Consider the following 24,334-nt stretch of genomic DNA (forward strand, 5'->3'; position numbering starts at 1 on the left):
GTGACAGATGAGAGCTGTCTCAGCTGTGCTCTCTTTCCATGAAATGCGGAAAAACTCCAAAAATTCGAACAAAATCAAAATAATACAAATACTCAAGCTTATCAGCGATATCAAGAAAAAACAAACAGAACAACCACTACATAAAGACGAAATCTGAAAAGGAAACACAGGACCAAATACACACGGAACGGTACGCGATGCGTTAGTGTACGACAGAATCTGGAAAAGAATATGCTCGAGTGTGGTTTCTCGAGATCGAAAGCGCAGATCATGAGTAAACGTAAAAAATTCCACCAAGTGCACGATTACAATGGAAAGAGCGGTAGAGGAAGATTAGACTGGCCTTTCTACAACACATCCTGACGTCACATGTCTTTACGGGATCTTTGCGGGATGTTTGTGAACGCATCCACAGATTCCAGAAAATCACTGGCAGTGTGAATGAACCAAAATCAAATGATGCCGGGACAAATCCCGGGACACATTATCCGTGTATTTTCCGGAGTCGAAGGAGAGAGGAGCCATGCTGGAGATGCCATGCACAACCAGGGAGATGACTGACTGAGAACTTATTGGGAAAATGAACACTTGAACATACAGTATGTCTAAAATGCCCAAAAAATTACTAAAAATAATCAATCTTTAGAAAAAAAATATTCAAAATGTAATTGGATTTTTTTAGTTTGGCTCGCGTCCCATTCAATTACATGGAGAGGGCGGGGTTTATGACCTATACTGCTGCCAGCCATCAGGGGCGATCAAAATTCTTTAGCTTTACTTTTCTGGACTTGTGAGGCACACTTGAGAGGAACGGATAAAGGGATTGACTCACATACCCTTATTAACAGATTCGGGCACCAGGATGACTGTGACCTCATGGATTAGCTGTGTGAAGGAAATGGGGGCTGGCTCACACACCTGTTCAGATTTGGCTCTTCTGGCCGCTGGTGGGCTCTGGAAATAAAATCTTTGCTGGGCTTTGGCTGTGTTGTCATGAGTCTGCGGTGGGCTGGATATTGTGCTCCGCTGGGAGCATGGCTGTGGGTGCAGTGTGCGTACATGGACTGTGGGATCTTGGTGAAGGGGGATCTGCACTAAAGAAGTACCCAGTCCACTTACTCAATAAATGTCCCTCGAGGTCTATATTCAGGCCGGCAGGCTTTCATTGTCACGTTGAGTCCTGCCGGAAAAACACACACAGGCTGGCGTCATCATAATCAATGAAATGGGGCAGGTCTAGGAAGTCCTATTTACATTTAAAAGTGTAATACAACATTTTCTCTAAAATAAATCCAATCATCACCGGCACACAATGACTCTAGAGATAGACTAGACTGCAAAGGATTCATCCATTCTATCCTTCCCAGACCAGGAAACGAAGAACACATTTGCAGGCTGCATTCAAAAGACCTTTGTAATTGGGACAGCCTTCCTTGTGTCGCTATGACACATTCAGACCTTCGAATGCAGCCTTCGAAGGATGCAGCCTCTGAAATGGGACGCAGCTTATAGACTATATAGATCTGACTATGTGAGACTATAGTTTGAATTAATCCCTTTTCTTTGCATGACACATTGACATTACAGTACAGAATGGCTCTTTCGGCATTATCCTGAACATTGTATAAGCATTAGTTTCATGTGTCCTTGAAAGGAAGAGAGGCTCTCGGTAGCACGCATAAACGTCACATCCTTTTCATTTTCACGTCAAAAACGTCCCGAGTCCTTCACATAAAAATCAGTCTACAGGCTTTCCTAGTCTACAGGCTTTCTTTTTCATGGTTTAGAATTTTTTCTCCAAAAGTCATTCATCTGAATATACTGTGCTTCCTTCTGGAAAAAAAAGTTTAAACCAGCCTATGATGGTTTTATGTCTTCACAAGTGCCCAAACACCTTATAAAACCAAGCTGCATAGCTCTCTTACTGTACTGTATTTCAACAGTTATTTTTATTTTTAATTAATTTTTGAAAAAACATCTGAGGCAAAATGTCATACTTAAATAAGACATGTCTTAGAACTGCATTACGTCTCTTCAGCTATAAAAGAGCAACCTCTGAGCAATAAAACTGCCAAAGTAGTTGACGATGAAAACTCTGGGAAGCAGCATCAACAGTGATGATATGACAGATTATATCCCGAATGTTTAAGCCATCATGAGGGTGTGAAGCCGAAATACAGCACATTGGTTGGAAATCTGTCACCATGTTGGCCTAACTGTTATGAAACAGCTTGAGGAAAGACTGAGTAGTGATGAGTGTTCTGTAGTCCACTACAGTGATGTTCTTCTGTCCTGACGGGACCTTAAGAGAGGGATAGACCAGGGCGCTGACGCCACTCATAGTCCTCAAAGCCCATGTGATTTAACACTCTAATTATGGCCAATATTGTTTTGCTGGAGTATTTTTTATCTTGACCGTTTCCCCGCTGAGGCTTGGCCATTTTCCAACCTGAAGTCACTCGACATGGAACCTGCACAGCTGCAAGACTAGCAAAATATTTGCTTTCTCTGGTCTGGCACTGGCACAAAACCCAAGACTATAGCAAAAGCAATGGCTCTGCCTGCTTACAAACTCTCTGCTAATACCCACAGATTGGCGTTCTGACAGCCCACTCTGGAAAAAACATACTCCTCCGACTCTCTCTCTGGCTTCTCACGGGTAACACAAGATCTCAGCCACGCCATGGACCGATGAACTTCCTCTGCCCCTAGGCCTGCATGTCACTCGAACTTGTCTGACCTCCTCTGCCAGTAGATTTGAGGCGACATTCACTCCTCCCACCCATGGAGAAGCACCCCATGCTGAAAACCACCAACACGCTGTTCTGTGGCGACTCTGTTGGGGGCAGAACAAACTGCTTGCCGCTTAATTAAAGGCCACAACAAAGCTGAAGATGAAGCAACAACAGAAGAGTAGTGCTTTTCAGTGGCCGTCTGTGATTTTGGTGGATGATGTGTCGGAGAATATTTGTTTTGTTTGGGAAAATAACATCCAGGTCATGGAAGAACGTCAGGGAAAATTCATTCCAAAGGAATGAGCCATGATTATTCATTTGTTGAGGACATTTCTCCACTCATTTAAGCAATTCAGTTTTAACAAATGCATACCACTTTGTGATTAAAAGATGCATGCGTTATATTCATTTTGTCAGTCTAATAATTTTGTGCCCAAATTGGACCAGTTTCTTCGTTTCTGTAATAGAGGTTTTGCTGGTTTTACCGTTCGAAAGTGTGAAGTCAGGAGTTTTTTTTTTTTTTTTTTATTAAAAAAATCTCTTATGCTCACACTGCATTCATTTGATCACAAATACAGTAAAAACGGTAATATTGTAAAATATTATTACAATTTAAAATTCAGGTTTCAGTTCTTGAATATAATTAACTAATTTATTCCTGTGATGCAAAGCTGTATTTTCAGCATCATTACTCCAGTCTTCAGTGTCACATGATCCTTCAGAAATCATTCTAAAATGCTTATTTGCTGCTGAAGAAACATTATTATCAAAGTTGAAAACAGTTGTGCTGCTTTATATGTTTGTGGAAACGGCGATACATTTTTTTTTTTTTTTTTCAGGATTCTTTGATGAATAGAAAGTTCAAAAGAAAGTATTAGTGGACTGTTTGCTTCATATCTGCTAACACTTTATTTTGATGCTCCCCAACAGACATTCTACTAACTAAAAATGTCAACTTATTCTACTAAACTGAACCTTAAAACCTTACAATCTACTACACTCTACTAATACTCTAATGAGAGTTAGTTAATGTAGTTGCAAAGATACTTATAGTTAGTAGGATGTCTAAAGTGGACCATCAAAATAATGTGCAACCAAAATCTTACCCCAAACTTTTTGGCCAGTAGTGTAACGTTTTCTTTCTGGAACATATTGTTCTCTGTATGACTTTACAATATGCCTGTAGATTATCATAAATAAATATTGCTTCGAAACATGGGTTGCTACAATTGTTGTAGCTGAGATGAAAATAATACACATACTAACTTGAACCCAAAAACAGAGGTCTCTACGGTTTTCCGAAAACATTCCACCAAATAAACTCAGTGACTTAATTTAGAAGTTGCTCAGGACAAAGCCCTGACCATGCTGTGGTCTTCTGTCTCAGTAAAATCCTCAATGATGCATCTAAAATCCCAACAGTATCCCAGTTTATTCATAGTGTAATCAGTTCAGGAGCCAAGGGTAGGCCTTTGACCAGCAGACAGTCAGGCCTCTTTCACAACACAGTCCAGTATTGCTAGCTATTGCGTAAAACCCAATTTCAAGCAATTGTGGTATTCTACCAGAGAACGTCTCTAAAGACCGAAATGGTCCAACTCTACTGTACAAAGAAAACACTATTTTTCCACTGAACAGCCACCAATAATTTAATATAAGTATAGCACAATAATGGCCATATATATCTTTCAGCAGTGCAACAAAAATGAACTATAGCCTACTGTCTGCAAATCTTATCTTAAAGTACATAAAGTAAAGGTTGAATAAACTTGAAATGAAAAGGTACTTTTGTCCTAGAAGGATATGAACTCATTTCAGGGAGATAGGTGCCCAAAATCAGTCAAATCTAAACAAATCGACCTATTTTATGCGTCATTCGGCACACCCACGAAAGCACTCACTAGGGGTCAAACTGGCAAGTCTGATGTTTTATTTTCATATGGAGACTGTGTAGGTCTGATCTGGTTGAAGAGTGCTGTACACCGGCAAAAATGACATTAATTGGGTGGAGACTTTGGTGGTATATAAACAGATATAGTTTCCAACGCAGCATATTCTGATGTTTAGAGATTAATCATGGCTTTGTTTGTTAGGTTGGTAGAAAATGAAAATTAACTATCAGCTGTTGTCAAGGAGAACTTTTGTGTATTTAAATGTGGAAACAGCATTAAAATAAACAGTTTTTAGGCAGTACCAAGCAAGACCTGATTACATGTATCAGGTTACCTTTAAAGCATGCTAGTGGTTTCTGTATAAGGTTCAATGACGCAAAGATTTTGTAAAAAAATGTTTTGCTCAGATCTATTAAGTTTTTAAAAACGTAACTAAAAATGCAAACCATTCAACTAATACACCTTTTTCAAATATGTTTTCTCTCTGTAAATTAAAAATCATTTTGATATTTTTGTGGGGATTCAATAAAAATTTGGTTTTAAAATGTATTTCTATTTTAAATTTATGAAATGTATTTATTTACTAAAAAAGCAGTAATATTAATATTTGAGAAACTTTTTATACTATTTTTTTTTTTTTAAGTTCAAATCAAAGTCAGTGTGGTGTGACAGTAGCCAAAATTATATATTATGTCATGCGACAAGAAAGCCATAAAACAGTAAATTATATCATGGGAAAACCCAAATCATTACTCTATATCAGGGGTATTCAATTAACATTTCAATTAAAATTCCATCTGGGCAGCAGTAGTACTTTGTACAAAAAACAAAATCCTAAGTAGTCATTAAAGATGAGGATATTGGGCCCTCAAAGCCAAAGCAGTGACGTCTGAGAATTTTTCTATAAAAAATAAACAAATTGTTTCAGTGGAGCCCATATGATTATTAAAAGGTAAGATAAGATGTTTTATCAGGCTATTATTATTTTTAAAGGGCTTGAATGAAGCGTGTTTGGCTCTAGATAAAAATATCAGAGGATACAGAGTTGTCATGTCAAGGTTAGTATATTTTATTGAGAAAAAGGGGTTATTTTTACAATACCAGAGTGGTTTTAGGAAGGGGCGTAGTACTATGGATTCTGTAGTTAGTCTGGAGGCAGCAATAAGGAAGGCTGATATAGAGAAGGCTTATGATATGTTGTGGAAAGAGGGTTTGGCAATGAAACTTGATAAAATGGGAATTACTGGAAAGATGTATGATTGGATCAAGGATTTATTATTGAATAGGACAATACAAATTAGAATTGGGACAATATATTCTATAGAAAATGGAACTCCCCAAGGTAGCGTATGTAGTCCAATACTTTTTAACATTTTAATTAATGATATTTATACACAAATTGACACGGGAATAGGGAGGTCACTGTACGCAAATGATGGTGTACTATGGAAAAGGGGAAGAAATGAAATATATGCAGTAAAAAGTCTGCAGGGGGCAGTAAATAAGGTAGAAAAGTGGGCAAATGGGGTTTCCGGTTCTCAATTGCAAAAACGCAGGTAATTAGTTTCACAAGAAGGAGAAAAATGTATGGTCATGAATTGGAACAAGTTAAAATGTTAAGATTTTTAGGTATGTGGAGAGACTCTAAATTAACATGTGGTATTCACATTCAAAAGCTAGTACATAAATGCAAAAAAAGGAATAAATGTAATGAGGTGCTTGGCTGGGGTTGAGTGGGGAGCGAGTAGACAGTCTTTAAGAAGAAGATATAGCTCATTAATAAGGCCGGCAATAGATTATGGTAGTCTGATATACTGCTTTGCATCAGAAACATGGCTCAAAAAGATCGAGGCAATTCAGACTCAAGCTCTAAGGATCAGCTGTGGAGCATTTACAACATCTCCAGTACCATCTATTCAAGTAGAGATAGGAGAAATGCCATTAGAAGTTCATAGGAGAAAGTTAAGAATGAGATACTGGATCAATGTAAAAGGACATGATGAAAGACATCCAGTTAAAAAGATACTGGAAAACTGTTGGGAGTATGAGTATGGAAGTATAAATAGTTAGCAAATAGGGAGGCACAGGAAACGGGAATAACCGAGATAGAAGTAGCTCCTTCTGTTATAATTCCATCTGTACCCCCAAGGTTATACCCAATGCCAGAAATAGACATAAAGAGATACACAAGAATGAACCAAATTTGCCATTAAAAGTAATCGTTCAACGATACATTAATCAAGCATACAATGACTCAAATATTCACAGATGGATCAAAAGATCCAAAATCAGGTAGAGCAGCTGCAGCAGTGTATATTCCTCAGTACAATATTAAAATATCAAAAAGAGCAAAAGATCATATATTTGTTTATACAACAGCGTTGATAGCCATATCCTTAGCCTTACAATGGATAGAAGAAAAGCAGCCTGAAAGTAGTGTGATATATGTACAGACTCAAAATCAGCTCTGCTAAGTTTAGAAAGTGGAACATCCTCAGCAAGACAAGATATTTTAAGGATGCTGATAAACTGGCAAAGGAGTCGGTGAAAGATCCTGAGATCAACATCAGAGTACAGATGAGTAAAGCGGAAATTAAGGGGATGATTGGAACTGAAGTGAAAAATAGGTGGCAGAGGATATAGGACAATGAAATAAGAGGAAGACGTCTGTATAGTATACAAAGAAATGTGGGGGTGGGTAGAACAACTGTTAATAACAGGAAAAAGGATGTGATAATGACAAGATTACGTTTTGGGCATACAACACTAAATCAAAGTTTATATAAAATAGGTAAACATGAAACTGGTAATTGCGATAAATGTGGATATCCAGAAACAGTAAATCATATATTACTAGAATGTACAGCATACAATAGAGAAAGACTTCAATTAGTTCAGTCACTAAAGGATAGGGGTGTAAGCAATTATTCACTTAAGGAAATATTAGGAGAAGGAACAAATGATAAAATACATGAGGAATTATTAAAAAAAAATTAAATGATACAGGACTGGTAAAAAAGTTGTTTTTCCTCAACCAAGTGTTTTCAACCAAGAAGTGCTCCATACTCCAATCCAGTAGGTGGCGGACAATGCACATTTTAGTTGGTTTGCCAACCTGCCATTTAAACAACAGAAGAAGAAGAAGAAGAAGGAGAAGAAGAAGAGTGGTCAGGTATGACGTCACTTGGCTAACAGGCAGTTAGCATCACGCTGTTTCCCTCGACAAAAGCCCAATAGGATTTTCCCAAAGGCTTTTGGATTATCGCTAAAAACAAGCTCTGTGATCAACGAAAGTTTATGATACTTGCACATTTTGTCCATCAAGATAAATATCACAGATGAACACAACTTTCGTGAATTTTGAAGCCTAAATACAGCCTGAAGTAAAAAGCTAAAGGTTGGCTATAAATGAACTACACCACATTTGCTTGAATTCAGCGTCACAATTAGCCTAGAAATCTAGACGCACCCTAGCGGCAGCAAAATGTATTTTGCAGCCAGGGCAGTCTAGCAACTCTCTGTTGACTTTCGAGCTGCAAAAACCTAAATTGGGTCAGGCCAATCACGTCGTGTATAGAGTAGGTGGGGCGGGCTTAACATCATGACGACAGAGTTGAGACGGTTACCTGCCACTTGAAAACAAAGAATGGCGGCTGCTGCTGGAGAACAGTCTTTCGAATCGGCTTTGGCCGCGACTCTGGAGGACTTGGAGTTAAGTTTTTCTTTGAGAAAAGAGCATAGAACGGCACTTAAGTCATTCTTAAAAAAAGGAAGATGTGTTCGTAGTTTTGCCGGCCAAATATGGCAAACGTTGAATCTATCAACTAGCTCCGCTGTTGGGAAAACGCTCTGGTTGGTTGCAGCGCTGTCCTATTGCGTGCAGAGGGAATTTGAAAGACAGCCGTTTATCCCGCCCCTCGGATTGAGCCGTGTCTATGGTGAGTTGCCAGACCTAACATCTTGATGTAGGTCTGGCTTGCCAGGCTAAGTCAAAATCACTGAGCTTCTGACAACTCTTTCAGTTTTTATCTAAAAACATTTTCCCAGAACATTTGAGTTAGAATAGTTTATAAGAGCACAATTATAAGCATAATGAGGCTGTAAAAGCGGACTGATCTTACCTGTTCGACGTGATGATTTTTAATGTCCCCGACAGTCTCTGCAGTCCCATTAGCCACTTGTCTCAACTGCCTTTTTTGAGACACGTACCAGCCTCGTGATTAAAAAAATCACGAGTGATGTAATATTGATGTATTTTATGTCGTAGAATAAAACGTGAAAGTGTCTTGAGCTTGTGTTCACCACAGACCTTATTTCAGGCATTTAACCAAAACCCCATTTAAAAAACCCATTGACTACGGGACGATGGAACCGTAAGAGCTAAAATGTGACCCTGGACCACAAAACCAGTCACATGGGTAAATTTTTTGAAATTGAAATTCCATTGATGTATGGTTTGTTAGAATAGAACAATATTTGGCCGAGATACAACTATTTGAAAATCTGGTATCTGAAAGTGCAAAAAAATCAAAACATTGAGAAAATCTCCTTTAAAGTTGTCCATTTATGTTCACGATTGTGCTGCATTCAATCACAAAAATAAATGATTTATATATTTACGGTAGGAAATTTACAAAATATCTTCATGGAACATGATCTTTACCTAATATCCTAATGATTTTTGGCATAAAAGAAAAATCGATAATTTTGACCCATACAATGTATTGTTGGCTATTGCCACAAATATACCCGTGCGACTTGTGACTGGTTTTCTTATCCAAGGTCACAAATGCTAACTCGCTTCTGCATTTTGGCCTACAAAGTGATGTCATACCTGCACCACTCTATAGACCTTATGTAGCCCCGCCCCTTTTCAGTCCAGTGCTTGTTGTGTCCTGTCTTCTGGTTTGTATTTCCAACGCATGAAGGTAAGATTTATGAATAAACCGCTCGTTTTAAAATCTTCCCGGTCTACTGACTGTGACATCCGCTTCAAACATTACAATGCTAATTATAACTTTAGTTAACTTTACAGTAAGTAAATCCACTTCATCTGTTAATTACTCTTATTTAAAGCTGCACGCTTGTTTCTCTGCCGCATAAGGTCTATAGCGCCGAATGATCATTACCATAAACAATCCTGAGTGTGTTTTTGGTGTGAACTGCTCCGTTATTGACGTGATGCTTACTTTAAACTGTAGAAACGGTCAAATGGTGCTACCGTTGTCATTATGTCTCACGGTCCGGTTGGAACCACGGTCCGCTATTTGAGGACGCCTGCTTCATATGACTGAACAAGAATATTCTGAACCACTGAAATGAGTTTGGAACAGAGCTTTCCCCAGCCAATTGCAGACGAGACGGGGGAATTGTTCAGAAGACTTGTTTGATAACAGTCATTATTTTTAGGTTTAAACATGAAAGCTACATTTTAGCATTAGCATTTACATTTAGCATGAGTATCATAGTCAAACATTTACCAAAAAGAGCATGCTAGTCAACCAGCCAGTCAACCAACTAGACCAGTACCAAACCAGAATGATAATTCACGCCACTCTAAGATGGTTTCTCTTGCAGGGAGGTTTATGTCTTTTCAAATAAATCGAGCCGCCTCCATACTGTCTGATGCATGGTGCCATATGAAATTAGCAATGTCTGGACAAGAAGACATTGTTGAAATCAATTAGAGAGTTTTGTTAACCATACCCAAACCATCAGAGGAGCCGCCAACTGAACTGATATGAGAGACTCTCATGGACTCCTGCAGCAGGCACCAAAACCTGACCAGTGTTTAGCCTTGTGCCCTCCACACTGTGATTTGCTGAATCATAAAGGACTGGGAGACGGGACCACCGGTGTGATATAACCCAACTCCTGTTTAAATGCATATACTCCTGTTTACTCTTGCATAGTTAAGACCCGAGACTTCTCATATGCCTGAAACATCAGTGACTTGTTTCTAGAGTGCCCGCTGGAAGATTGTTTTGAGAATAGAGAGCTTCATCATTGTTCTGGGGTCAATGATTGTTCTGGGATCAAGTGATGTTGATGGGAGCACAGTGTCTGCTGCAGTGAGATAGCTTCTGTGGTTACCTCTCTAAAGTCATCTGGAATACTTCTCCCAAACATGAAAATGTTGCTGTCATCATTTACTCACCCTCATCTTGTTATGACTTCATATCATCTTCTTTCTTTAGTGAAACACAAAAGAATGTCTAGAATTTCCATGCTGTTCTTGTCTATGAAATAAAAGTGGATGGCAAATTTGAAATCGAAATTAAAGTTCTGTGTTGCTTTCATCTATTAACTTTGTCATCTTGATGTTTGTAATTCTAAATGTCTACAAAACACCCTTAGGAGATGTACAGTCTTTATATTCTAGGAAAACAAACCTAGAAATAATTATGACTCACAATGCAATGAAGAAACTTTTCCAATTAAATTATTTTGAACAAGCATCCCAGACAGCAACACAAGTGTCGGCCCAGATCCGGCCCACATCTGGGCCGTGTGGAATCCACGTGTATCAGTCCGGATCTGGGCCGACATTATGTTGCTTTATAAGTACTCCCTGTTTAGTTCAGTTCTTTGTCTGTGTTTGTTAACATGATGTGCGGAAAGAGTTTATGCTTCTCCTGAGATTATCCTGCGTATTTCTGTTGTTGCATTAAAGAATATTTAGACTGAATTCTAGTGTTCTACGTGTTGGCTTACCACCATGTCCTCTTCCACCTATATTATAAATACCACCAGCATCTGACTAAAGCTGCATCTGAAGTCGGTCACTTGTTCACTCACTCATTCCCAACCCACAGTGTGCTACAGCGTCAGTATAGCGCAGAGCGGATTATATGGATGATTCAGCCAGGTTTCCCTCTATATTGTGCCGCTTAATCTGAATCTCTAGGCTTAATGTGTTTTATTGCAACTAAAGCTGTCCCTAGCTTGGGATGATCTATTTTTGATGAAATAACCAGAAGTTAGCATCACACTTGTTCTCTCTACAAAAAGCCAATAGGATTTTTCAATTGACTTTGTGATCATTGCAGAAATTGTGACCAACAAATGTTTTGTAATGTAATCTTTACCAGTGAACACTTTCTATTAATTTTGAAGCCAAATTCAATCAGTAAAAAAGCTAAAAAGCCACATTTAGGCTACAATTGAAGTACACCACGATTGCATGACTTCAACATCACCACCACTAAGTCACAAGTTTTTAGTTAGAATAGTTTGCAAGAGTGTGAGTATATTCAACACAAAAATGCTGTAAAAGCTAGTGATAAATTTGTTCTCTCCGAGGGTTGATGTTTAATGTACCATTTGTAGTCCTATTTAGCCACTTGATTGCAAATGTATTTTTCAAGACATAAAACCTTTAAAAAATCATGAGTGAAATATTTTTTTCTCCTTTTTCTTTTCTTTTTTTTCCCTTTTTTTGTCGTAGAATAAAACTTGTGCTGTATATACAGTACGTTTATCAATTTCCTGAACGTTTGAATGGTGTAAAATGTTGTTTATCAATAGAGAAGCAATATGTGTAATCAATGTTTTGAACAAAGTTTATTAGGTGATGGAAATCCTGTTTTAATATGCATGTGCTCTTGTAAAACAACAAGCTATTCCCATGGGAAATTATATAATTATGTCCACACTCAGTGGTCAAAAAGACTAATCCCTGCCCTGACGTTCCATAATAAACAAGCTGCTGGGAGGAGAGGGACGTTCATTACACGCACAGCTGTTTTACTTTAATTCATAAAACAGTCATTATTCATTCACATTATTCATCTGTTGTGATGAAGAGCTGTCTGGTATTTAGACGTCTGCTTAATGACAGTGTAACGTCTGTAAACAGTTCCATAACATCTGAATTAAAGCTGTCTATCACTCATTTTGAATTATAGGCAGAAGAGCATCCAGTTAACCTGAGAATAAAGCAAGCCAGTCACTCCCACAGTGGAAAGAATGACGGCTGGGCTGAAAGACACATGGCTAAATGAATACCTCCTTCAACACAGTCCTGTTCAAGCGTGAGTGTGTCTGTGCATTAGTGCATGTGGGTGGAGGTTTGATAGGTGGAATTAAGAACATTCCCATGACCTTACCATTCTGAACATCCTGTAGTGTTTGCTCTAGGATTTCAAGGGCCGTGCTGTGGTCTGCGTGTGTAAAATCCCTGAGGAAACTTGGCAGGCTTTGAAGTGCTTTGGCCATGCTTCCTTCATTTGATGTCAAGTGAGAAAATGCTGATTAGCCGTTTATAAAGTTGTGTTTGCGATACCTGCAGATGCACTTGAACCTGTTTCATGCTGCTAACTGAACGTTTCACTATAAAACGATGTGAAGGATGTTTCTAGAAGTTTCTTCCATCTGTTTAACCCTTTTTAATATGAAACGTGTTTCATGATGATCTTTTGGATCCGCAAGTAGCACAAATTTACTCCAGTAACTTTTGATTTGATGTAGTCTGTCTCATTTAGGTCTCATCTATATCATGCAATATACAAAAGTATATTTGAACACCAGTATGAAATCCATGTTTAAACTGGCATTACTGCTGGTTGGACACTAGGTTTTGCTATGGGGTAATTTTTGCTGGGAAATTGCCTAAACAACGCTGTTGTTCTGGTCTTTATCATTTTATTTTCAATATTTAATCATAGCCTCGTGGTGTGGTCACGTAAAATCCAGTCATTTCAATAGGAATCCAGAGTTTCATGTGAGGGTGAAAGTTTTCCCCACACAAATTTCGCATGGGTTCAAGTTTTCACAGATTTTCACAAGCTGCTTGGCTGTTTGTGAGCTGTTCTTCATGCATTGCTACACTACTGACAATATGCAATGGACTTTTTTTTCGCTGATGTGACCGCACGTTTATTAAGCTAGCATCTTTGAAAATTGACACATTCGCTACATTTGCGTCCGATTTCACTGCTTTTGTTGGCAATCTCCAATAAAGGTAGGATAGGTCGATTTTCTGAGTGGCTAGCAATGGAAAGTTAGCTTTTAAAGCATGAGATCCCACCCTCCCTTCAGAGCGCTCTCCAAAACCACGGCTTCTTCAAAACACATGAACGCACACAGCAGATTCTGCAAAGCATCACGAGACAAGAGACGGCATTAAACTACCTCATGTCTCAAAGCACATAAAATTATAATAATAATGAACATAAACATAAATCTAGACTTCTGCATGACAACTAGGATGAAAATGTTCAAATTGGTTATGCAAATTCACTGCCCTTTTTGAACGCTGCCTGATATATGAACTGTTGTTGTCAAGTTGGCTTCATTCATAATGTTCCCCCCTTTAAACCGGTATGCAATTTGATACTAATATCATCCCTGGGCAAACCAACTGTACAAATAACTTATGTAAAGTGTCAAATTATACATACGACTCTCTAAAATTGGATTCTCATTGGCCAATTACAGCATATTGTGGTCAAATATTTGTATGTGATTACCATTAAACTCAATAATTGACCAATTATAAGGGAACCGATATCCAATGTGTCTCATGCGCCTTGATACAAGACGTCCTTTTTATTTAGTAATGACCGGCTGACTGTACACTATGATCTTCTCAAAGTGCCATGTTAAATGTAATTTGGAGCTACTACATGCACAAGATGGTTTGTCTATTATATTTTCAGCTCAACACTAATATTAGTACATCAGACCAGTGAAATGAAGACAAAACATGTCTCATTGAAGGGAAACCACTCAGCTATCAGGAAGTATTACGTCTTGCGGTGTAACTTGACCGGAAGACTCAAAACAAGTCATAATTTCTCCAAAACAATAACCCTCCCATGACATCACGTGTTCATGACAATCAAACTCAATTTTCCATTTAAATTCACACTGGCATTAAGTGTTACAACACTGGACATTGTGCAAATCGAGTGAGTTGGACAGCCCAAGTGTTTGCATGTTTGGATCTCGCACAAGCACGGCTCCTATCATGGAGTTCATTATCCAGCCTGCGTAATGACAAACAGATGCTTCTGTTCGCCGCTTTGTAGCATACATCATCATGATACCAAATCAATATTACTCCAGCTAACCACAGAGACATATTCTCAACTTCCTCTTGGAGACTTGCATTCTCCTTTTGCAATGTCTGCAAGCAAATTGGTCAAGTGCAAGATTGTTTTGATGGCACGTTCATTAAAAGATTTTACCAAGGATTGTTCTGACAGATTTTTCCAGAGTTTGCAGAATATATGCTTCCCCTTACGTATACACAAGCACGTCTGTGTTTTGTTAAAGGGAAATATTTATATGTGGTCCAGCTGAATGCTCATCAGTTGCAAGTTAAACCGCTATGATGAGGGAAAATGTTAGGGGAAGTTATTTTTCCAGTTTTTCCCCAGTTCAAGAACAGTTTACCAAAAACGAATATTTTATTTTACATCCAAGTGTTTTGACCGTGATTTTGCAAATATGAGCATAGTTTTTGATTGTGATATTTTTACCACATCATCCTACTGTATGAAAGTGAAGTGAAAACTTAAACATCAAGATTTTCATTTAAAGGGTGGCTCTAACATATAGTTATGGGTCTCAACTGTAAACCCTTAAGGCATTGGGGAAATAGGATAAGTCTCATTTTCTTCCAGCAAAGAATTATTGTTTAGGGCATATTGAAATAATCTGCCACTTAGACTGAAAAACATGGTTTTCTGAGATGGATGACAGTTTAACGGTCATCAAGCTGCTGTTCTCGGAGCATAAGAACGCTGAGGAGAGCAAATCTCTGAGCAAAACTCCACATCAATTCTCATTCTGTCTTCAATGATCACTGCCAATAATCTTGTTGTTGAAAAGTGTTTCATTTTCAGTCTGCTTCTGTGATGAATACCTGTACATTTCTGAATTTTACCAGTTTTGGTACACCGTTTTGTGTGTAAAACAAATATAGCAAACCACTACAAGTCAGCATCTACTGAGCACAGTATGTGCATGTTTTTTTCCTGTGTAAAAGTTTTGCAATGCATTGTATGTGACATACCAAATGTGTTACTTTACACACATGTCATACTGTTACCGCCTTACTGTTGCTCAGGAGGATGCCAAATCTTACACAACAGTACACGGTAATAAGAGTGAAACTTATAAGTGTGTCTCGCTGTATACAGAGATGCTGCATCTTATCATACACAGGTTTCCAAATGCTGGTCTGACATTTAAGGAGATAACATCAAACCTAACATGCAACATGCACTGAGTCACGAAGTTCATTCTGCCCTAGTTAAATTAAAGAGGAGAAAAGGTCACAACTGAGGACGTGGTACTACTTCTATAAAGCTGTATACATTAATATTAGTTAAAATGAACTTACAATCAACACTGTATTTGTCACAGGTGGTTGCAGCAATAAGTTGAGATGAGAGGCAGGATCTAATACAGCAGTCATTTATTAAACTTTACAAATAACATAAAAGAAACACAGGAGCTCTGAATAAACACAGGAGAACCAGATATATGCAACCAACTTAACATTGATGTCAGGCAAGGCCTGACGGAACCGAAGGGGTGGAGGGAAGAAGGCCTGGAAGTCCATGGTGTAGGCAGAGTGACAACTGACCAAGGCGTTGCCGGAGGGATGAGGGAGCCTGGTGAAGCCATGAGGACGACAGTCCCAGGTGGAGTCGAGGGAGGGAGGAGTCAAGGTGCAGCTGACTGGTCAACAGGCCAAGGTGAAGGGACGGGCTCGGTGGCTGGAGATGGAGCCAGGGGATCCCCTTTGCCAAGGTGAAGCTGGAGACCGGAAGACCAATGGAGGATCTGATTAGAGGGCCTGGCTCTGTGGTGGGTGTGGGGTGGGCTTGGGGTCTGCGGTGAGCTCAGTCAGTATGTCCGTGCTGGCCAGTGTGTACGGCTGGCTGGGCTCTGGGTCGGGAGTGGGGCTGGTGATGTCTTCCTCAGCAGAGCAGAGGTAAATGGAGAACCGCAACTCACCAGCACCCACTTTACAAACTCTGCAAATGTCCCTCGAGGACAGGCATGCCTTTGTGCATTTATTCAGGCTTGTCTTGAAAAACATGCACAGGGAGCGATCTGGGAAGTTGGAACTATGTGAGAAGGGGCAGGACATTTCCCAAACACGCTAAGCGGTGTCAATCATAGCACACTGGGCCAATCACAGCACACTGGGCCAGCTCACCAATCACTGCACATTTCGTATTTCGGAAGGAGGGGCCTCATTGAAACGGCACATTTGCCTAGACTGGGGAGAAAGGAGCTTAATGTAAAAATATGTGAAAAAATGACGCGTTTCTTGAACAATCAAGCATGAAAACATAATACAAAACCCCCCAAAACAAAATCAAGACTTCAGAAAAGGGCATAATAGGACAAAACAGTATTAACTCTTTCCCCGCCATTGACTGAATTTTCCAGCTTTCCGTGTTTTCACTGTTATACGGTAGGGGGCGCTATTACACAACTTCTGAAAGAGTACTGAATCGCCTGATCAAAACACATGCGAAGAAGATGCAAAAGCAAGCGATCTCATATGTAATCATATGCATATGTAAAATAATGCGATCATCAACATTAAACAGCAATCAAAACTGCTTAATGTTACTGAATGAAATGTCAACCCAGGACGACGAGCTATAGGACTGTGCAAGCATTAATCCATCTATGTTTTGATCACAGTTCTGTATCTGGTCTTTGGCAAAAACGTAATTTTCTCATCTTTTTGATGAACTGATTATTTTGTTTAAAAGCAGAGGGTCTGTTCTTTCTTTTTATATAGGCTATTGCATGTTCAGATATTCATGCAACAAAATATTCTGGGGGCCATGAAAATTTTGTGAAAATGGTAAATAAATGCTAGCATGCACTGATTTGATTAGAATACATAACAGCCAGTCGGCATTTCGCATACGGGGTAGTCAATATTTTTAATGCATCCAAAGCTCAAATTAGACCCGAAACATTCCACATCCACAAACAGTCGGCACCCCACCCAGCCTTCCGGTCCATTGGCCATCGTTTGTCGTGTGCAGTGGAAAGGCGGAATAATGGTGCGTTCCATTTGTCCTCAGAAGTGGGAAAGTCCTACATGTCAACTAACTCTCATAGTAGACTGTCTAATATCTGCTAACTCTTTATTGTGATGGTCCTCCAAAAGACCATCTGCATGTCATGTGAACTGCATGTCAACTTATTCTAACCCTAACCCTACCAGTCTACTAATACTCTAACACTCTTATGCGAGTTTGTAGACATGTAGGTGCAACATTACCTATAGTCAACATAATGTGTTAAAGAGACCATCAAAATGCTTGCTTTAATATTCATAAAATTAGCACCGTAAATGCGTTACTGTTTAAGACTGTTACATATGTTAACGACTGAGATCATTCTGTCTTTTGACTGCTGTAATCAATCTCTCTATATTTTCCCTCTTTTGGAAAATCGTTGGAAATGCTATAATGGATTTTTTTTTGGAACAAGGAAGTAGTTGTGCAAGTAGTCCATTGCCTGTCACTGAAATCTTATCGCATTGCATCTGGTGATGCTGCACTGACATCTATCAGCACAATTGTTTCTGAGTAGTCTACACAATAATGAATTCCCTTACCTGGCCAACATAAAAAAGAAGCAACTTGAGCAGCACTACTCAAGCTTTTGCCTGATTTTGGCTGATTTTGTATCGTTTTTTTTTTTTTTCTTTGTCGGTCTTTCTCTCTTCAGATCTTTAAGCTTCTTCAGCCATACTGGTACTGATTCTCCCGTTGTCTCATAGCATTAATATTAAGTGTGTATCTTTGTCTAATTTTTGCTCTTTGTATCACCAAACTACACTATTCTACAAGCGTACAGAAGCTCCAACCTAAAATTTTGCCTAACATTAAATTATCTTTATCTCATGTGAGTTTACACAATTCAGAGTTAACACAAAAAATATATTATTGTAAAACTTTGCACCAAACTTCTAATTGCACCATTAATTTATTCAGTTTGATTTAGTCATAATAAATAGCATTTTGAATTAAAATGAAACACTTTTTTGGTTATCTGACAAATAATTATTTACAGTGTGGCTGTCCGTTGAGTCAGTGTATGTGTGTGTGTGTGTGTGTCATGTTCCTGGCAATGTGTGCACGTGTGTGGTCAGTGCTGGTCCAGTCTTACATCTACAATATTTATCTGTACTTTTGCACATGGTCAGTGGAATGGGAAGATTCAAAGAATCTTTAACCAGTGCATAGCCCAAGTTTGTGGTGAGCTCCTACGTAAGCAAGTAACCAAATGGGTTTCTGCCACTGGCATGTTTCTGCAGCTGAGCATCATTCCCTCCTGTCTTCTTCTGATGGTAGTGGGGAGGGAAATCAGGACCATATGAATGACATTCCACCTCGTCTTCAGTATGGGTGTGTTGCCGGTGGTTTGGGAAGTCTGGAGGCTTTACCGATTTAAGTCTATATTTCACATGTCCTGGCTCAACCCTGACTGAGTCATTTCATTTTAAAAAGAGACAGGAGTTCATGAATTGGAAAATAAATTACGTAAATGTACCCAACATTCAAGCACAAATAAAGGCATACAAATGTGAGTTCTGTCATTTCTTTTTAATACATGCACATGCTCACAGGTGTGTTTTGGAAAATTTGATTTTTCATAAAATGTATGATTTTGTCACTCAAAGCATATCCAATCTTTTTTTTTTTTAATTATGCAGTTTTAAATGGTTATTTGAAATGCCCCTATTTTGCTATTTTAAAGGTTTGATTATGTAAAAACAATTATGTTAATGAAGGCCAAAATTAGCAAAAATGGACGGTATGAGCCCTTTACTTGTTAAAAGGAAAAATGATAAAGTCATGGTATAGCTTTAATGTTTTTTTGTGACTGGGAGCATGATTTACATTGCGCATCACCACATTTTTCAATGATTCTCAAATGACTCGTCCGAAGATTAAGTCTCTCTAAACACCCTCCATTCCGCGAGCCTACTCTGCTCTGATTGGTCAGATGGCCCAGTCTATTGTGATTGGTCTACTTCTTACAGAGCGTTTCGGAAACAACACGTCCATTACCATAAATTAATTTCAGCTCCGGAGGCTTCCTAAAGCTCAGTGATTGTACACACTGTAAAGACAGTAACAATGGCATCAGTTTTACCATATCAATCTGAGCGTGAGTCCGAAGATGAAACATTAGAACTAGTTGTTCAACCCAAAAAACAAGGACGACTTGAGCAGGACGTTTCTCAGTGATACACTACTCAGTTTGATGTACATTATGAGATGTTGCAACTGTAATTCCTCACCATCAGCATAAACAAGTGTGTGTCCATCAACTAACCAATGTGTATTTCTAAATTATTGCGGTACACATGTGGGAACTGTATCATTAACTGTGTCAATAACAGCGCATACGTTAGCCAAGCACTAAATTGAATGACTGATGTAACATTAAAGTTTGTAAAACAAATCTGGCTCCATTTATCATTACTCAAAGTAGTGAGAACAACAGACAATCTGCATTAATGGACACAATTTTTAGGTAATAGTGGCCCATAGCTGATTAGGAGTTAGTGGCGACCTACACACTATAAAACATAACATTACAGAAGGTTTCCCAAGGTAAGTTTCCAGGTAAGAGAGTGCTTTCTAGATGAGGGCAGACAATGAGTCATGTTGTACATGAGTGGTTTCGTCTAGTTAGCATCTGTTTGTCACAAACAGGTGGTTGCAATGATTGCATGACGGATGAGAATCCAGCAAGAAGATGTGGAGCTGGGGAGGGACATAACCAAGGAGGGGCAGGCAGAAAAGTCTAAGGGCGAGTGAAGGGAGACAACTGAAGACCCTGAGCACAGCCAGGATGAAGGCCCACAGTGGAACCGGTGGTGGGAGGAGCCAGGGTGGAGTAAGATGTTCGACCACCAGTGGTGGAGCCAGGAGAGTGACAACTGACCAAGGGGAGCCAGAGGGACGAGGAAGCCCGGTGGAGCCATAAGGACGAAGGTCCCACGTGGAGCCGAGGGAGGGGGAGGGAAGGTGGGGCTGACTGGTCGACAGGCCAAGGGGTGTGACTGGCTGAGGCAGAGACAGGGGATCCATGTGCCTAGGCAAAGCTGGAGACTGGATGGCCCGAGGTAGATCTGTGCAGCAGAGTATAGTTAACAGAGGAGACGATGAGGTGACTGAAGAGAGCCAGCAGAGGCGGGGTCTATGATATCCATCATGTGGTCCTCGAGGGAATGCTCCTCCTGATCTAGGAGGAGAAGGCGAACTGCAGGAATGTGCAGGTGGAGTCAGAGGGACGAGGGAGCCCGGTGGAGCCATAAGGGCGATGACGGTCCCACATGGAGCCAGAAGCCAGAGGCAGAGACAGAGCTGGAGACTGGAAGGCCCGAGGCGGGTCTGTGCAGCAGAGTGGAGTTAACATGAATGTCTATCCTTTCTTTTCTTTTGATTCTGTGTTCTGTCACAAATGGGTGGTTGCCATGATCGTACAACGCAAGAGAATTTAAGAAGTATTATTGTACTGTATTGATCAAAGAACTGTGAGAACTGAAGGCTCACATACACAGGGGAGGCTAATCAACAGAAATTGAAACATCTGAGAAGCAATCAGTAATCAAGGAACTAACTAGTCGCGGGACAGTGGGAACAAATGAAACAGGTACAGGAACTAGAACTAAACGAAACAGAACATACAAGTAGCACTGTAATATCTTTTGGCCATTGAAAGTGGCAATTTTTTCTAATGAGATTAATGTTTAATGCAAATTAACTTTAAGTGACAGCATTTGTGACATGATTTTTGATTACCTCAAAATATAATTTTGACTCATCCCTTGGTTTCTCAAAAAGTAGAAGCAGAAAACAAGGTTACGGTGAGGTACAACTTTTTGGTGGAGTTTCTGATCAAATGAGATCAAATCTGATCAAATCTAATCTATTTGAGCTGTTTAAATCGTCAATTTTACATTAATTTTATTGGTTATGATTAACGACTATGGACATCATTTTACACTGAAAAGCAAGTGGAGTTTTTTCAAAATAAAATCACACACATTTTGTTTGTCTTGAAGCTATACTATTAATACAGTGAGTTTTTTATATATATGTATTTATGAATTGGCCTCATTCACATCAACCAAGGTTTTTGTTTTGCTTTTAAAGAAAAAGTAACGACAGCTATCTTCAGGTATTACATAACTCTGTGTTTTAACTAGTGTTCACACTCAATGAAAATATTCAGCAAAACTATAATGTACAAAAAAATCTTTAAGCTCATATGAGATCTAGAGAAATGGCTTGTTAGACTGAACATTTTTGAATCCATATGTAAACCGATGACCAGTACCACACAGACTTTAATCGGTTAAAAATTCAGAAGCTTTTTTAAAGATATGTAATCTCATCACAAAGAGTTGAGATCACCTCATATGAGTCAGCAGGGTATTCCCTGCCTCAACCTCAACCCTTCCTGTTTGGTGCTCAAATTGTGTTTTTTCATCCGATAACAGAGTTCAAAACAGCTCGGTCTTTCGAAAAGTAATATCTGGATGACATTTTTGCCTCTGTAAGTGTCTTTTTATTCATTTTCCTTTAAATAACAAAAATAAAACAAATAAATATTGCACTGGAATAGCAGTGGCGCTGGAGTGCAAAATCAACAGTACAAAATTTGCCATACTATAATAATTAAAACACTCTAATTTCTTTTCTATATAAAATTTGATTGTTAATTAAAGTCAGCATGAAATGAATATTCACCCTATCTATTTTCTAAATCCATGTTATTGATCGTGTAGTCATACATGTGTTTTTTTTTTTTTTTTTTTTTGAATGTTTTGACCTTGTAATGTTTAATCAAAATATCAAAACTGGATCTTCGAGTGAAATGACAGACTTCTCTTTCTTGATGTATGGCTTCATTTAGTCCGCTTAAACCCGCCCCTTTATTACAATCGAAGCTTGTTTTGCAAGATCTGCCTCCATCCAATCAACAACTAATGCATAGAAACGTTTCATCATAACTTTACACATTGTGACTAGGTGGAACTTGTATGTTCTGCTTTGATTAAAGGTGGTACTTAGCTTGCACAGTTCACCCTGAACACATGTGCATGGTCATGTGACTGGGTCATCTGCAGTGGCCACTGTCTTGTCTGATAAATTTGGACATTGATTGGAATTGTGCTGTCCAAGGTCCTGAAGCCTGTGGAAACACAAGCGGACATCAGCAGGGGGCATTTGTGTGTGTGTGTGTGTGCGTGTGTGTGTGTGTATCTGTGCTTATTTGAAACATATATTGGTAACACTTTACAATAAGGTTCATTAGTTAACATTATGTATTAACATGAACTAACCATGAGCAAAACATTTGTTACTGTATTTATTAATCTTTGTTAACGTTAGTTAATAAAACTACAGCTGTTCATTTTTTGTTCATGTTACTTCACAGTGCATTAACTAATGTTAGCAAATAAAACTTTTGATTTTAATAATATATAAGTAAATGTTGAAATTAACATTAACAAAGATTAATAAATGCTGTAGACGTGCAGTTTAAGTTTAAGTAACTAAAGTTTAACTATTGTAAAGTGTTAGCAATATCTTTTATTCGCTTATTTATGTTTTTTATTTGTGCAGTAGTTTGTAATGGATTTAGTATTTTCATTTTTGGTAATGATGTCAATGACTAACAATCACATATCATGTAGTTCTCCAAATGTAGTGTACCATCAGCATAGCTGTGAATTGGTACCATGTTAAAGATGTTAACATTCAATCTGTCTTGTCAGAGGGCTGTGTAGACCAGTAAAAACAACTGGTGAAGCTTAGTCAGCAAAGGAAGAATGCGTGAGCGTGCAAATTGCTAAGCAACTTTAATGTGCATAACAAAGCTCCCAGCTGCTCCATAAATCTAACCTTGAAGCTATTTCCCTCTCACCACAGAATCCCATTAAAAGAGGCACTCGGAGTTAGCTAATCTAATAATATATATCAATGCCTGTGATATATGCTTACTAAGCACAATTTGGTCACAAAACGTTTCATTACACATCAAGCCCATTACCTTTCACACTGGGTTACTAACATCTGATGGCCACAGAAATGTGCCATGGTGAAGTATGTGCCGTATAGACTGAGCTGTAAATGGACCGACATTCACATATATGGCTGCTTGAGAAGATAATGGATAGACTGCTCAACTGTCTCGAAACAAAAACTTTAAACAATCAGTTCAGCTGCAATGCTACGATTTTGGCTTTGAAAACCAGTAACCCGAAACCTTTGTTTTTACACATGCAAACAATAAAGTCTAAAAAGAAAGAAGAAAAAAAAGAAAAGACAAAAACAAAACAAAACTCAAGTCCAGTGAAGCAGAGCCTTCTTGTTATATAGGGGACATAAAGCCAGTATGTGCACGCAGTACAGTTGGCAAACATCCTGACGTTTTTATGGTACCACATGTGCGCCGATGAAAGTATTGAGAAATGTAATTGCTTCCAAAAAAATGAAACTTTTACAGACAGAAGAAAGTTTGCTGTGCCAGCATTCAAAACGAAAACAGGGTCTGTAGTAAAATTAGGGGGGGAAAAAAATGAATTTTAAAAGGTAAAATCTTGAAAAAATGTTGGCTTAAAACAATTTTGTTTTAAAATAAAAACTACAATATGAAGAAAATGAAAAAAATATATATATATTTTTTTAAACTGTA

This window comes from Squalius cephalus (genome assembly GCF_949319135.1).
Source record: "Squalius cephalus genome assembly, chromosome: 9".
Classification (NCBI taxonomy): domain Eukaryota; kingdom Metazoa; phylum Chordata; class Actinopteri; order Cypriniformes; family Leuciscidae; genus Squalius; species Squalius cephalus.